Consider the following 15,778-nt stretch of genomic DNA (forward strand, 5'->3'; position numbering starts at 1 on the left):
GAGGAATATTACTCACTGGTTCAAAAAACAAGCAGTTTTTTATTAAAAATATTAAAAATTGGAAAAAAAAGTTTCTGACCTAGTTGAACACAGATCCATTAGTGTAAAATGTAGTGTTTATAGAGAGACAAGGGTATGTTTATCTGATTTGACGATCTCTGCTTCCTATAAAAGGTAACGTATATCAGATGTATATGGACGATCGGTTACTTGATCACATGGGCAGCACAGGATTTTGAGCCAGAATGGCTTATTAACTTGCTGTATCTCTTAATCAAATTAAACATTAAAAATTACAAGCGGGCCATTCAGCCCATTTCTTCTCTCATCAGAACCATCACATTTCCCCTTCTCCTGCTTCTCATTCTCTCTCACGTGCCCTTTTGATACTTTTGTGGCTTACCTCTATTAGGATTATTTCTCGGTCACAAACTTACCAACCAGCGCAGGTCGGGGATGTGGGAGGAAACTAGAGGAGGCCACTCGAAGAGAGGGCAGGCAGGGCCGGATCTCTCAAGGGGTGATGCAGCGACACGAGCTTCTCTGAATTCCCGAAGGAGAGAATCTAAAAATTTGAAACAGTGTATTGATCATGAAATACACTTTAACTAAGTCATTTATTTTCATTACGACTGTGTCGACATCTTCATATTACTGTACCCTCTGCAAATGACCTCTGTCCGCGGGAGCATTTAATTCCATTCTCTCCACTTCATGCACTTGTTTGTTAATGCACACAGGCTTTCATTAGATTGGATCCTTATTGTCATATCTAACAACAGCTTCAATCTCTGAAGAACAGGCTGAGGCTATTTGCAGAAATGACAGACATAAAACCTCATTTGATCCAGTGATTAATGATGAACTATTTCACATCTTTCCTCACCAGATGCTATATTCAGTGTAATTAACGCCCAGACAAAACTGGCACCATTATTTTACTAAAATTATTCTTCACTTCTCCAAAAAAAAGATAGAGATTAAAATGTTCTGAATGATTTCCTTTTCCCAAATAATAGATTAGAGAGATGGTGGGGGTGGGGGGAATGGTATGGTTGCAGTCAATTAAATGAGGACCACTTTCTGCATCCATCTGCAACATATGATAAGGAAAGGAAACCATTCTGCCTGTATTCAAATATAATTTTTATAAAAAATAGGATAAACTTGTCAAAAACTGCTGATAGCTCCCCACCCCCACCCCCCCACCCACCCCTGTTTTGTTGTTGCCTTGCAGAGAGACTGGGGGTCATTTTAAACAGACTTGACATGGACGAAGCCCTAGGACTGGAGTGAATATCAGTTTTGCACCCCACATAATGGAGCTCACTGTTTTCTCCAATAGAGGCTGTATGCTAACCTATAGCCTGAACTTAATCCTGTGGAGAAATCTGGGCTGAAGTATATTCTGGCCCCAACATGATGACTAAAATATTATGAGAAATTAAATTGTTCCTGTTCTATCACCATCGCCTTAGGAGCTTGGAAAGTTTTGTTTACAATGCAATGGGATATCCCTGTGCTCGCTTCAGAAGCACCCATACTAAAATTGGAATGATAGAAGATTACCATGTCCCCTACACAAGGATGACATGGAAATTCATGAAGCATTCCATATTTTAAAAATAAAGAAAAAAGCATATCGATTTCACCTCCCCTGTTGGACAACTCAAGACCCTTTCACACTTGCCAGTGATCCCAGGAATCAAATGCCAATCAGACTTTAAAGAGACAAAATCTGGTCAGATGACATCATCGGGTGCTGGGGATTGCTGGCCTCGACCACTGGTACAAACCCCAGCGTCAAGATCAGGAAACTGTATTGCAGGCACTTCCAATTAAAGGTAGAACAGGCCAAATGCCGGGAATAGACCCTTGCAAATGGGAAAGTGTTCAGTGTCCCGGTTAGGAGTGGTCCAGTGTGAAAGGCCAAACCCCCCATTCCTATCCCAGGACACTGAATGGCTGATTTACTGTGATGCAAGTGTGAAAGGGGTTATCAGGACAGATTAGGGATATCCTAGATGTAGACTCCACAAGCAAAGCATCAAAACACTGGAAGTGGCTTCTGGCATTTGGGTCATGAGACATTCCCAAAATTAATCCCATGATTTTGTAAAATGTACAGATGGAATAGACATACCAAATTGGGTTTGATTGTGATCTGCAGCTGACACAGTTGATTAGCTTGATGACAATATTGTTTTTTTACAGAACTTCCTTGTCGTAGCAAAACATCACAGCAGTGATATCATAAAATGGCTGATACAAGGCAACATTAAAGTGAAGTTAGTTCAGTTGAATAATAAAATGATCAGAGGATCAAATTTCAAGTAGGTGTTTATGGTTTGAGAAAGGAACTCCAGAGCTCAGAACCAATTGAAGGAATTTATTATGGGATGTGGGCAAGTAAATGTTCCCTTCAAGCCATCCAGGGCTACATTCATTTACATCAGTGGTTCTCAACCTTTTCTTTCCACTCACATACCCCTTTAAGAATTCCCTATGCCATCGGTGCTCTGTGATTAGTCAGGGATGTGGGTGGAAAGAAAAAGTTTGAAAATCACTGTTTTACTCATACCTAATTGACTTGTTATGTGCACGGTTTCATAACTCCAAAGGAAATGGGCCAATGACAATTTTTCTAAGCCAAGTATTTCAGTAACAATTGGGTCAAGAGCAGAGATTCTCAACCTTCCCTTCCCACTCACATACCTCCTTAAGCAATCCCTGACTAATCACAGAGCACCGATGGCATAGGGATTAGTTAAAGTGGGATGTGAATGGAAAGATAAAGGTTGAGAACCACTGGTTTACATTAACTTACTCAGTAAATTCTATTCAGTATATGTACTTCAGCTCACAATCCTGTCCTTTCTACATTAAATCTGGAAGGGTTGAATGGGATGGATGGATTTCCAGTGATGTTACCTGGCCTGTTGGGAAGATCCAGCATTTTCTGCTTTGATGGTGGAATAATGGTTGGATGAAGCCACAGAAGGTGGTGAATACAGCTCACAACATTACTCAAATCTCTCTCTGCTCAATGAACTCCATATATATCTCCCACCACTTCGAAAGGCAGCCAACATATCGAAGGACCTATGTCCTTCTGACTACAGTCTCATCTCCCTCCTCCCATGGAGGAAGATAGTTCAAAAATATTGTTACAAGCCCAGAAGACCCCAAAACCCAGCAGCAATAGATATTCCCCAAGACAACGGGTTACTTAAACCAAAGTTGATTTTAATTATCTTTAAACATGAAAACAGGATCAAACTCTAACTTAATGCTATTAACTTAACTAACCTCACTTAACCACCTTCTAATTCTAAGCACACATATATGTAATTTGTGTGTAAGTTTAGAAAAGTTCTTTAATTCACAGTCCAATCTCACTTCTCATTCCTCCAAGTTCACTGGTTGCAGGTAATTCTCACACTGTGCACAGAATTTAACATTTATAAAGTTCAGCAAGCTTTGGTGCTTGAAAGGTAAATGGTTACTGCTCGGGAAGGTTCTTGTTGGTTTTTGGAGAGAGATTTGTTGTCCTGGACGCAAACTGATCCTTTTAATCAGCCACATCAGTTCCTTGCCGAAGAAACTTGCCATTTCAGGGTTTTCCAGATGATAACCTCTTTCTTTCAGGTCACCACAGAGTTCCTTTTTGTTTCTCTTATTTCAAGTGAAACATTAGGCAGCCAGTCCTCTCCTCTGGTATGGACCACAGGGGCATTGACCAGGCTAAACTAAGCACCCACAACCCGTCTTCAAAATGAGGTTTTTCCCACAAGCTTGCCAGCTTGTCCTGTTCTAGTCCCAGCTGCTGCTCAGTCCCTCTCTCAGAGAAAAACCTGTTTTACACTCTCTGCTTACAAAACCACATGACCCATGTTAGGTCTGCTTTGTTCATGAATGAGTGAGACAAACACCAGACTGAGTCGAAATCAGGGTTCTTTGTTCTTTATTACCGGATTGTAACACTTGCAACTAACAATGTTAGTCGGAGAATGCATTCTGCCGTTATCAGCAAAATGGTGATTTTTTTATACCCTTGGATACGTGCTTAGAACATCATCATATCATTACTTGTCCAATGACTAAAACTGTTGCTATCCTTTCCCTGCTAGCTTCCTGCCTCTCAATCCATCAATGTCTCTCTTATCTTGTAAGTACAAGGATGCATTCACATCTTGTTACAGCCCTGCACAGGGTAACTCCTTACACATTCCCATCTCATGATGTTTTACCTTACACCCACTCAGACAGCCTGCGGCTCAGATGTGTTCTTTTATCTGTTGCTTTTCAAAACAACAATCCATTAGTGAAGTCCCTTGGGCAGTCTTCAAAGTTTTTGAAAAGGCTCTCGGAGCTGGCCTGTCTAGGATGGGCAGAGCTCCAGGATCTTAAATGAGATCTGCTTTGAAATGTTTGTATGTAACTGTAGAGCTCGTCGAAAGAACCAAAGACTTGTTGATCCAAACCAAGGTTTTTATTAGCAAAAGACAGGAGCTCTTCACAGGTGGCCGACCAGTCCGGAATGATCCGACCTGGCTAGGGACACAACCCTTTAAGGCCCAGACAATAGGCATGGCGTAGCTCTCAGCCAATCGCTGTAAGCACAGTCTAGATACTGTAACTATATACACTATATACATTGGTGATAGATCTGTACGATCACAGTAACCTACACTAAAAAAAAACCTGCCACACTTTATCTCCCAAAATCATATCAATATACAATATAAAACAACATATTCTGTCACAATATGGATTCACAATCCAATTTTTAATCACAGCCATCAAGCTCCTGATTGAACGACGCAATAATGTTCACATATTGTCCTTACCATGTACTAGTTGATTTTTTTTCACTGTAACACCATTCAGTACAACATACTCTTGCTCTTCTACTTTGCATGCTGGACTGATCGTGGAATGAACACTTCTCACTGTACCAAGCATAATATGACAATAAACATGAGCTTTATCGTTCTGCAATGTGGATGAGTTCAGCTCCAAAACCTCATGAAATCAGTAACTTTCTGGACACAGCTGGTACACAAATCTGCACACTAATCAATCACCCTTTGCACGACAATTGTACAGCATATCGTCTACTTCAGTGACCTGCTGCGGCTTCTTAATAACACCATGCAAACCAACAGATCTTATCTAAAGGATCATAGATGGGAGCATCATCAGCTTTAGGTCCCCTTAAAACTCCTCTACCATCTTGTTTGAAATATATCGTGGTTTCTTCATCATTGTTCCATCTAAATCTTGGAACTCCCTCAACCACAGAACTGAGCAGCTACCTTCATCCAATTAAGTGTAATTGTTAAACCTCGTGGCTCAGTGCAATTAGAGATTGCAAAAAACAATTATCACCAACATTTGCATCCCTCAAAGGATTTACTTTTTTTTCTTTCTTTGGCTTGGCTTCGCGGACGAAGATTTATGGAGGGGGTAAAAGTCCACGTCAGCTGCAGGCTCGTTTGTGGCTGACAAGTCCGATGCGGGACTTGTCTACAAACCGAAATAAAAGCCACTAAACCATTTGTCCAATTCTAGACTGCCAACCTCAAAAAGATAATTTAACGTGAAAGTATTTGCAACAAAAGTAAGATATTTTTGTGCATACATTTAAATCCTTCCCGGCTTTGACCGCTTGTATTGAAATATGTCCATTAATCGAGTGAAACATCATAAGGCTCTTCACCCAAAATTTGGCACTGGCCTTAGTCGCAGATGTTAGGATTGTGTCCAAGAGCTAAGATGAGGCCCATGATTCCATTGCCATTGGGGCTTTTAGAGACTATAAATTTTTGGAAGTTTGTCCAAATTTTAATTGTCATTTTATCAAAAGAGTTTAAGTGGAGACAAAGTATAGTTAGGAAAAGTGCATTGGCATAACACAAAAATACCATCGATTATTATCCGTCTAATAATATGGAAATCTCTAATTACCCTAATTTGGATATTAGGAACATTTACCAGTATCAAAAGTTTTGATAAAAATTTGACACGAAGGTTTCTCACATCAAAATTAATTAAACAACTTGCGAGTATTGGACCCCTACACATAGCACAGGTACATAATTCACAACGACTCACTCTGCAATGTGCTGCAATGGATGCAAGTTGCCTACAGCAGTTATTCAATAACATGTCGTTCTCAGACCATGATATTACAAAGCCTTTCATTCTATTTGAGATACTTTGAAATGTGTCTAAGAGCCCCAATTAGCCATTGAGAAAAGAAGCTTGTTAATTCAATTACCTGCTATCTAATGTTGTCATTTCCCTCTTTGATTTCATTCTAGGCATTACTCCCTTGATGTGATAGATCTGCTTTGGTCAAATACAGAAAGATTACATGCTGGTACATTCCAAAGAATTCACGATTGAACTTTGAGCATCCACGTTTGATGCTAATTCATGTTAAGCTGCCTGAGAATCCATATCAACGAGCTACTGGCATCATTATGAACGTTTTAAAAAAAAATCTTTAAAGTACTGGCAGTTCTGAAGTGCGCTTTTTACAGGATCAGAGACTTTTCTAAGCATTCCCTGGCTGGCAGACAAGGTGAATGAAAAGATTGGAAAGGGGCAAACATCTGAGAGAGTTTAGTTTTTTTTTGAGAAAATGTAGTTGAACAAATTTGCAGACACACTCAATTTCAGAATAAAGTTATTCTTTTGGAGGATGCCAGACCCATTACAAGCTGACTTACTTTACAATGGTGTGGTGACCCACGTACAAGCAAGTGAACCCACCCCAAAATGGCGGAAGTGCTGTGGAAAATGCGGGAAATTGACCTACATCCAATGTAGGTTCTTAATTTGGGTTAATGACATCACTGATGACATCACTTCCTGTCCATGCGACAGAAACAGTTATGTATATAAGCCTAGCATGCAAGCCTGGAGGGGTCAGTCTTGCACTAGACTCCACAGCACGTACATCGACTTCTCAGCCTATGCATCAACTCGACAGCGTGTACACTGATTCCACAACATGTACACCGACATCTGTAGTAGCTCTGCATAGAATACTTCACTACAGTGGGTTATAAATATGTAATTGTTCTATTTGAACCAATTGACTGGTTCACAAAATATTTTCAACCCAAGCTGGCTGGACCAGTTTTCAGGTTAATGCCAAACTTTGCTTCTTGATTGACATCACTAAAATTGGGATCCTAATTGCATTTTCTCTCAAATGGTTGCGAGTCCTTGAAACTCTCTTCCTCAAACAGCAGTGGAAGCAGGGACTGAATATCAGGATCAGAATCTATTGTCAGGAACATGTCACGGAATCTGTTGAGTTGTGGCAGCATTACAGGTGCAAAAAAAGTGAAAACAAAATTCCTGCAACAAATAGATAAATTAGTGCAAAAAATTCAGTGATTTAGTGCCAGTAAATTACTGTAGATGATCATGAGACTTGCCATACATATTGTATAATATACATAAGCACTGAAAGTTTTAGTTGCTGTAGCTGAATAGGTACTTCATGAAAAAAATTACAGAGTTTGCGTAACACTAAGTAAAAAAAATAAAATCAAAGTATAAAAGTTAGCAAATATTTCAGTTATTATAGTACAAGAAGGAAAATGTGGTATTGTGGCGGCGCACATCCTCGTGGCGAACCGGCCCCGCTTGTATCGGGGCAGTGGCAGGGCAGCCATGGGGAAATGGCGTCGTCAGAGGTTTCTCTCTGACTCCAGCCTCCCTCCCAACGTGCACCCTGGGCTGCGATTATGACGACACAATTAGGTGACTAAGCTCCTGCTGAATTTGAATAGAGGCTGCGGTTCTTCCACCGGTCACACCTCCACAGTATTGTCGTAGTTCAATCCTTTTGTGGTTTTGGAGCAGTCCATGATCGGTGTTACAGAAGGAGGTTCAGGAGCCGTAGAGCTGAAAAGAAATTGTTCTTGAACCTAGAGGTGCTGGTCTTCAAGCTTCAAGCCCAAAGGTAGCAGTGAGAGGAGGTTATGACAAGGGTGATGGCCATTCTTTGCCACGTTGGCTGTCTTCTGGAGGCAGCGCCTCACGTAGATGTCCTCGGTGGGTTGGAGATTGGATGGATCTGGTTGCATTTGCTATCTTTTGCGACCTTCTGCATTCCTGGACACTCAACTTGCCAAACCAGGCCATGATACAACCTTTCAGTACACAGGGCCCCTATGGGACTTTGATAGAGTATTCCAATCTCCTCATACTCCTAAGAATGTAAAGGCATTGGTTGCCCCAATGTGTTGACTCCAGGAGAAGTCTTCAGAAATAAAGTCTCAAAGGGAATTTGAGGTTCTAACCAGGCCTTAATGCAGAATACTTACCACGGCACACCTGTGGAAGCTAGATAGATTATTTGTCGACATGCCAAATCTCTATTGCAGGCCAACTTCTTGTGTACAAGTTGACAAGAATGCAGAATAGAAATCCCATTCAATAACAACACCTCAGGTCGCCTATTCACTGTAACAGAGCCTTTGCCCAGTGGAAATCTCTTTGTATGCAGCCAGAGGAATAGTTTCTACCATGCCATCGAGTTGAATCACTATGGACCTGAAATTGTAAATCCAATCAGCACTTCTTTAAATTCCTTGCAGGGTTGAAAGGAATTTTGCTTGTGCGCATTTACTAAATCAAAGACACAATGTGAAAGTATATTGCTTGGTTAGGCACAGTTGGGGTCTGTAATACCCAATACATTAAATTAAGTTGTTAAAAATAAAAATAGACTTGCCAATAATGGATGGTTTTATCCATCCCAGATAAACCATTAGCCATGGCTTTGTTTTAATTTTCCTGTCTATGGTGAGATAATACAAAAAGATTATATACAAATCTCCTCAGTTCTAGGATTCAAACCTCTGTCCAGGTATTAACTGTGCAAACAGTAACGAGTTTTGCATCTCATTCCAAGAACACAATGGGAGAATTATCATTCTACTATGGTTACCACTCCATTCAAATCTCATTGTCGGAATCCAGCAGAGTTCACAGTTTCTACAGCCTTGTGTGCAAACATCAAATAAGGATTAATAGTTGACTTCAAGGATTTTACTTGGGCAGTGTAAATGGGGTTTGCACAAACTGTTTCATGTAACAGAGACCTGCTTAAACAAGAGGCATCAAAATTGTTTGAGAATATAGTTAAAAAAGAGAGACACAAAGGCTGCAGATACTGGAATTTTAAGCAAACAAAAACTTGCTGGAGGCACTTGGCAGGTCACACAGTGTTTGTGGATAGAAATGGCAGTGAAGGTTTTGGATCTGGACCCGTTAGCGAAACTCCAGAGAAAAGGTGATAGATGTATGAAGTGGGACAGGATCTGGGGGGGAAGTGGCAGATGTGATAGGATATAGACAGAAGTTGTGTGAGGTAGAGGGACACCTCAAGGAAGGGAAGAGACTACCAGGAAAGGTGGGAGGTGAAGAAAAGTCAGAATGAAAGAAAAAAAAGGACATGGGGAGGAAAAGAAGAGATGGAAGCAATGGGACTAGATGAGGATGCGGTTATTAAAGTTTAAAAATAAAATTGATGTCAATGCCCTTATTTTTAAGGCTGCCCAGAGGGAACATGATATGTGTTCAGGCCCAAAACATGGGGGAGGAGGGAGTGAGTGAGTGAGTACATCGCAGTTTTATTCCTCAACTTCCAAGTCTGTCCTCTTTCAAGATGCTGCATGTTAATTTCTATCAAAGATCTACAATAACATAAAAGGTGCTAGAAATACTCAAAAGGTTATGGAGCATCTGTGTTCGTGTTTCAGGTCTGGTGAAAATGTACAGCAGTTTCCAGCATCTGTGTGCTTTTGGATTTTCAATCTCTGTTTAACTCACACTTCCTTCAGATTGCCCGGTTGCTTGAAATGTTAGCTCTGTTCCCTCTCTACAGATACTCCCTGTAATGGAAGATTTAAATCGTGTTTTTTTCCTTTTGCAGCCTTTGCATCTGGAAGGCTGAGAACCTGCTTGTTTGTTTAGAATCAGCAGACATAAGCTAAATTCCACCGAGGGGCCAGAGATGCTGTTATCTGAAGAAAGGACATATGTATACCAAGAACATTTAATCTTCCTGCTTATTTTGGTCACAGACTGCCAGAGGCCTAGCCTTGATGCAAAATAAACCATTGTATTCAAAGTGATAAGCTGAAAATTATGTTATTCGATAGAAGCCTAGCATGCTCGCTTATCTTTCTTGCTGTGTGCTGGGAATAGGTGCTTGGGTAAGCAGTTTTTGGGTAATAAAAGCAAGGTCCCACTGCTGAAGTTTGAGACTCTCCGAGAGGTGGCAACATCTCTCAGCAAGAAGAAGAACTTCGAGAGTCCACCCAACGTCCCGGTCAGGGGAGGTGGAGAAGCTACTACTGGCGCCCCGACAACCTACTACAAGTGTGCAGTCATTGCCTCGCCTCGGCAGTTGGGACCAGTCCAAGCGTTGATAAGTATAGTTGGGAAGGGCTAGCATATTGTAGTTTGAAATCAGCTTTTGAATTTGTAATAAACATTTGTATAAACTGAACTGCTCTCGGTGTGTGTCTATTTTCTTTCGGTAGCTCAAACACTGTGACCAATCTAAAACGAACAAAATGAGAGGTATAAGTTTACCCAAGACACTGCCTGACCCATCGAGAGTTACCCGGATCTTCTGTTTTTATTTAAAATTCCAGCAGGGGATATTATTTCAGCCCACATACTCTCTTTATCTTTAGATGTCGTGCAATGCCCTCACAAACAACGCAAACATCACAAGACAGATCTCCCACTGCCTCGAGCAGTTCCTCGGGCCATGGTCTAGAGCATGACTTTCTACCACGAGACCATCTTCATGCTCACCATCCAGGCTCAGGGGTTACAGCAGGCTTTGACAGACAATGAGGTCTCATTCCAGTGACTGTCAGAACTGTCAATGCCATTGATTGTTTGTGAACTATGACATTTGCAAATGTCCAAAGTCATTTGAGTTGCGTTAGAACATGAAACTATTTTAGAAAGTAATGATTTGAAATACAGTAGTTTAGAATTTTTTTAAAAAGTATCTTAAAATGCACACACACACTTAAAACAATTAAAACATTTAAACTAATTTAATTAATTCAATTAGAAGATTCTATATCTCCTTTTGATAGCAGGTTTCTCCCATTTAGTCCAATGTGTTTGTTCTACTTGTGTCAGCATTACTGGGGCAAGTTTAGGGACTGTGGTTTTGAGAGTGAAAGCTCAGAAACTTTGGAAATTTCCCTTGCCACGATGGACTTCACAAGAGGTTGTCCAGTGCTGTGCATTTGGCCTTCTCTGCTAGACTTGAGTTATGGGCTACGTGGTTACTAAGGATGCAGATGACAGCAAAATTGCTGGTGTAGTGGACAGTGAAGAAGGTTGTCTGAGAGTACAACAGGATTCGTATGAATTGAGAAAGTGGGCTGAGGGAATTTAATTCAGAGTGAGAGGCTGGTGGGTTAGGCCAGAGCATGGCTTGTAGGGCCCTGGACAGTCCTGTAGAATAGAGAACTGGGGGTACTCGTACACAGCACCATGTAAGTGGCAATACAGATTGAACAGATGGTGAAGGAGGCCTTTAATGCCCTTGTCTTTATCAGTCTGAGCACTGAGAACAGTTCCAGGAATGGTCATGTCACAAGTGTACAGGAAACTCCTGAGTTTTATCCACACCCAGCTATAGGAAAGATATAATTCAGCTGGAAAGGATGAAGGAAAGATTTGCAAGAATATTAAAAGGCAAAGGTTCCATTATTGTCATATAATGCTACATTTAGAATATAAAATACATGAAATTCTTTAACTTTATGTACATAAGGAAGGCAGAGAGTCACCACTTTGTCCAGCGCCTCTCACAGAAATGAGGCCCCAGCGAGGAATAAACTATCAACCCCTAGTTTACAAGTCTAGTGCTCTCACCACTGAACTATCAGATTACTGCAAGTACCAGACTCGAATTATAACAAGAGGCTGGAGAGTCTGCGACATTTCTCCCTGGAGTGCAGGAGGCTGAGGGTGCACCATATTGAGGCTATAAAGTCATGAGGGGCATAAATGAGTCAGTCTTTTTTCATGGATAATGGAATTTAAAACTGGAGTTCATAGACTTAAGGTGAGAGGGGAAAGATTTAAAAGGGGAAATGAGGTGCACTTTTTTCACACAGAAGATAGTGGGCATATGGAATGAGTGTCCAGAGGAAGTGGGAAAGGTGGGTACAATTCTCATGACTTAGACAGATAAATGGATAGGAAAGATCTAGAGGGCTATTGGCCTAGAGCAGGCAAACAGGATACATGGTTGGCAGGGACAAGTTGGGCTGAAAGGCCCGTTTCCATGCAGTAAATCACTATGCATCTCATATATTCGAAGCTTATCGAAGATCAGATACCAAATTAAGTGGCAAAATTCAAGCTGACACAAGTTAACAACCTAGTTCTGTTGCTAACCCTCTTGTTTTTATATTTACAGTTCTGAGTTTGACTCCCACTCAGTCACATGAATCTTCACAGAGAATGCCTAAGAAGGTGATATGTGCTGGGGCTCTGCTTTTGAATTGAAGGTCACAGGTGTTATAGATGTTCACTTTTTTTTCTGAACATAAAATGGCTTTTCAATACATTTCAAATATCATAATATGAAACGTTTATTCAAGAGGAAACTGCAACAGCTTCCCAATTTATTGGCCTTCATGATCTTGACACTATAGCATCCAATTTAATCTTCCAAATTCTTCCATGAAAACAGTAAACAATGACGACCAGCATTTTCAGATAAAGCTTCCATAACATTGATGATCTGTGCAGCTAAACATTCTGTAGAACCTCATGAATATTATGATGAATGCAATACAGCTCATGATAAAAGCCGAACAAAAACAAAATGGGACAGCTTTAGTGATAAATGCCGTCAAAATCCTTATCAATCACCAGCGTGAGATTTGAACAAATGCAAAATGAAATGTATCACAATATTTCAAATGTCAGTCACTACCAGATCCACTTGATTCCAATTGTACAAACATTGGCGTCAGCTTAACTCCTGAATGACTTCAAAATGATGTAATACATCCTCAGGAGTGCTACGAAATGAAAGTCGAGGCCAAGCCACCCAAGGAGACACTAGAGAGGATAAGTAAGATGTTAGTCAAAGAATTAGGTTTTAAGAAGTATGATAAAGGAAGAAGAGATGGGGCAGACGTGGGGAAGGAATTCCAAAGGTTACAGCCTTGACAGCTGAGGGCTTGACCATCATTACTGTGACACTTCAATATGGAGATTTGGAGTCCTGAAGTAGTTGACAGGGCAAAGAGAAGGAAGGGCCCTTCTGGCCCACAAGCTGTATTGACCAATGACACCCATGTGACCAATTAAGCTAACCCTGTGCATCTTTGAAACATGGGAGGAAACCAATTTGGCTCAGATATCTGACAGCGAACTATCTCAATCCCAAACATAACACCCATATAACTCAGACTTTTTAAAAAAATAAACAGGAACATTAATTATCCTTTTCCAATTCTCTAACCAGGCCTTAATGCAAAATACTTTCCACAGCACACCTGTGGAGGCTACATAGATTATTTGTCGACATGCCAAATCTCTATTGCAGGCCAACTCCTTGTGTTGCAAGAATGCAGAATAGAAATCCCATTCAATGACAACACCTCAGGTCGCCTATTCACTGTAACAGAGCCTTTGCCCAGTGGAAATCTCTTTGTATGCAGCCAGAGGAATAGTTTCTACCATGCCGGGATGTTGAAGCGAACAGAGCTCCCTAATCACTGTCTTCATTGAGACCAGAGATACCAGCAGATTCCGAGGGTTGAGTTTTGAGCTCCTGGGTTTATTTGGCACAGTCCTGCGATGAATGTTGCAACTGCCCATCAGAACATCATTATTAATTTGTTTTAATTTAAATGTTTCCATTTTAGATTTAGACATACAACACAGTAACAGTCCCTTTCGGCCCACAAGCCCATGCTGCCCAATTAAACCGAATTGACCTACAACCCCACTACGTGTTGAAGGGTGGGAGGAAACCGAAGCATTTGGAGGAAACCCATGCAGACACAGGGGAACGTACAAACTCCTTACAGACAGGCTGGTTTTGAACCCCAGTCACTGGCATAATAATCTTCTTTGGCTTGGCTTCGCGGACGAAGATTTATGGAGGGGGTAAAAAGTCCACGTCAGCTGCAGGCTCGTTTGTGGCTGACAAGTCCGATGCGGGACAGGCAGACACGATTGCAGCAGTTGCAGGGGAAAATTGGTTGGTTGGGGTTGGGTGTTGGGTTTTTCCTCCTTTGCCTTTTGTCAATAATGTTGCACTAACTGCAACATAGCCATGGCACCCAAATGCCACTATAATTAACCGTATTGCTATAATTAATATTGATTTTCTATGGATAATAACATTGTTGACAATAAAATAATAGCAGTTAATCCTCCAAATCAGCACACATCAATATCTTTACTTCTGAAGTCTTCATCCATGTCCATTACCATCCACTCCCACCTGGCCTTCCTCATTCTGATCTCCATAAGGGATGTTATCAGTTTGATCTGTTTCATACATCATAAATCAGACCAAGTCCCACTCACAAATCATCTTTTGTTTATCCGCATTGGCATTCAAGTAACACCTTCATTTTAAAATACCATCTTCATGTTAGAATCTCTCCTTGCCCTTCCTTCTCCTTTGCCCTGTCAACTACTTCAGGACTCCAAATCTCCATATTGAAGTGTCACAGTAATGATGGTCAAGCCCTCAGCTGTCAAGGCTGTAACCTTTGGAATTCCTTCCCCACGTCTGCCCCATCTCTTCTTCCTTTATCATACTTCTTAAAACCTCTTTCTTTGACTAACATCTTACTTATCCTCCCTAGTCTCCTTGGGTGGCTTGGCCTCGACTTTCATTTCGTAGCACTCCTGAGGATTGCCTTGGAATGCTCTTGCTGAATCAAAATTGTGATTTTCCACATGTGTCTGTATTGAAACATTAAAAACACAATAGTTTTTATTGGCAATCTTTATAAAAAGTTAGTTAATAAAAAAAAATCCTTGAAGCCAACAATCATTTTGCGATGTTTGCCTCAAAACACAAAAATGCTGTGAATTGATGGGGGCACTGAGGGAACAATGCATGATATATACTGTATAATACGGCTTGAGGTGAAGATGGATCCGCCAGGAAACTTCAGAGCATCCAAACCTACCTCTGATGTCTCCATCCCTTCAATTATCGAAGCCTTAATTTCCAGAACACCTTCTTTCACTAAATGTATTTACCTCTCCTCTTTGAAAATGCTTCTTTAAATCTTTGACCAGATTTTTGGTCAAAGTTTGCTATGAAATTTTGTTCCATTCAACTCCCTTTGGGTGTTTTGCTGCATTGAGATATGATGTTGTATGAGCGATGATGGTATGTGTAGGACATCCATACCCCGAGCTTTCTGATTCACATTTTATCCTTCACTCCCTGCGTTAGGTGCTTAGATCCTTAATCACTGAGAGCACCTCTGCTGTATTCTGAGACACTAAACCTAAATGGATGTAATAGCAACTTGCTTTACATCAATTATATTTCTGACCATAATTAATCTCAGAGGACAATCATGTGTCTGATTGTAACAGCTTGTTTTTATTGTTGAAAATACCTGAACTTTACCAAGTGAATCACCATAAGACACCATTCTTAAAAAGGTACTTTCTAACCTCTTGCCCCTCCCTTCTTTATACTGGTAACTCCATTTCCCCCCCC

The 15,778-nt window shown here is 40.8% G+C and overlaps 1 long non-coding RNA gene and 1 other non-coding gene across 2 annotated transcripts; one reads left to right on the forward strand and one right to left on the reverse strand.

The window, feature by feature from the left end:
* Positions 1 to 444: 444 nt before the first annotated feature.
* Positions 445 to 7,705, reverse strand: LOC138741948 (uncharacterized). The gene is made up of 3 exons (XR_011343916.1): positions 7,642 to 7,705; positions 6,284 to 6,351; positions 445 to 565 (listed from the first exon to the last, which is right to left on the reverse strand). It is a non-coding gene; the product is annotated as an uncharacterized lncRNA (long non-coding RNA).
* LOC138742175 (U6 spliceosomal RNA) lies at positions 1,520 to 1,622 on the forward strand. Its single transcript, XR_011343966.1, has one exon. It is a non-coding gene; the product is annotated as a U6 spliceosomal RNA (small nuclear RNA).
* Positions 7,706 to 15,778: the final 8,073 nt, after the last annotated feature.

This window comes from Narcine bancroftii, chromosome 8 (assembly GCF_036971445.1).
Source record: "Narcine bancroftii isolate sNarBan1 chromosome 8, sNarBan1.hap1, whole genome shotgun sequence".
Classification (NCBI taxonomy): domain Eukaryota; kingdom Metazoa; phylum Chordata; class Chondrichthyes; order Torpediniformes; family Narcinidae; genus Narcine; species Narcine bancroftii.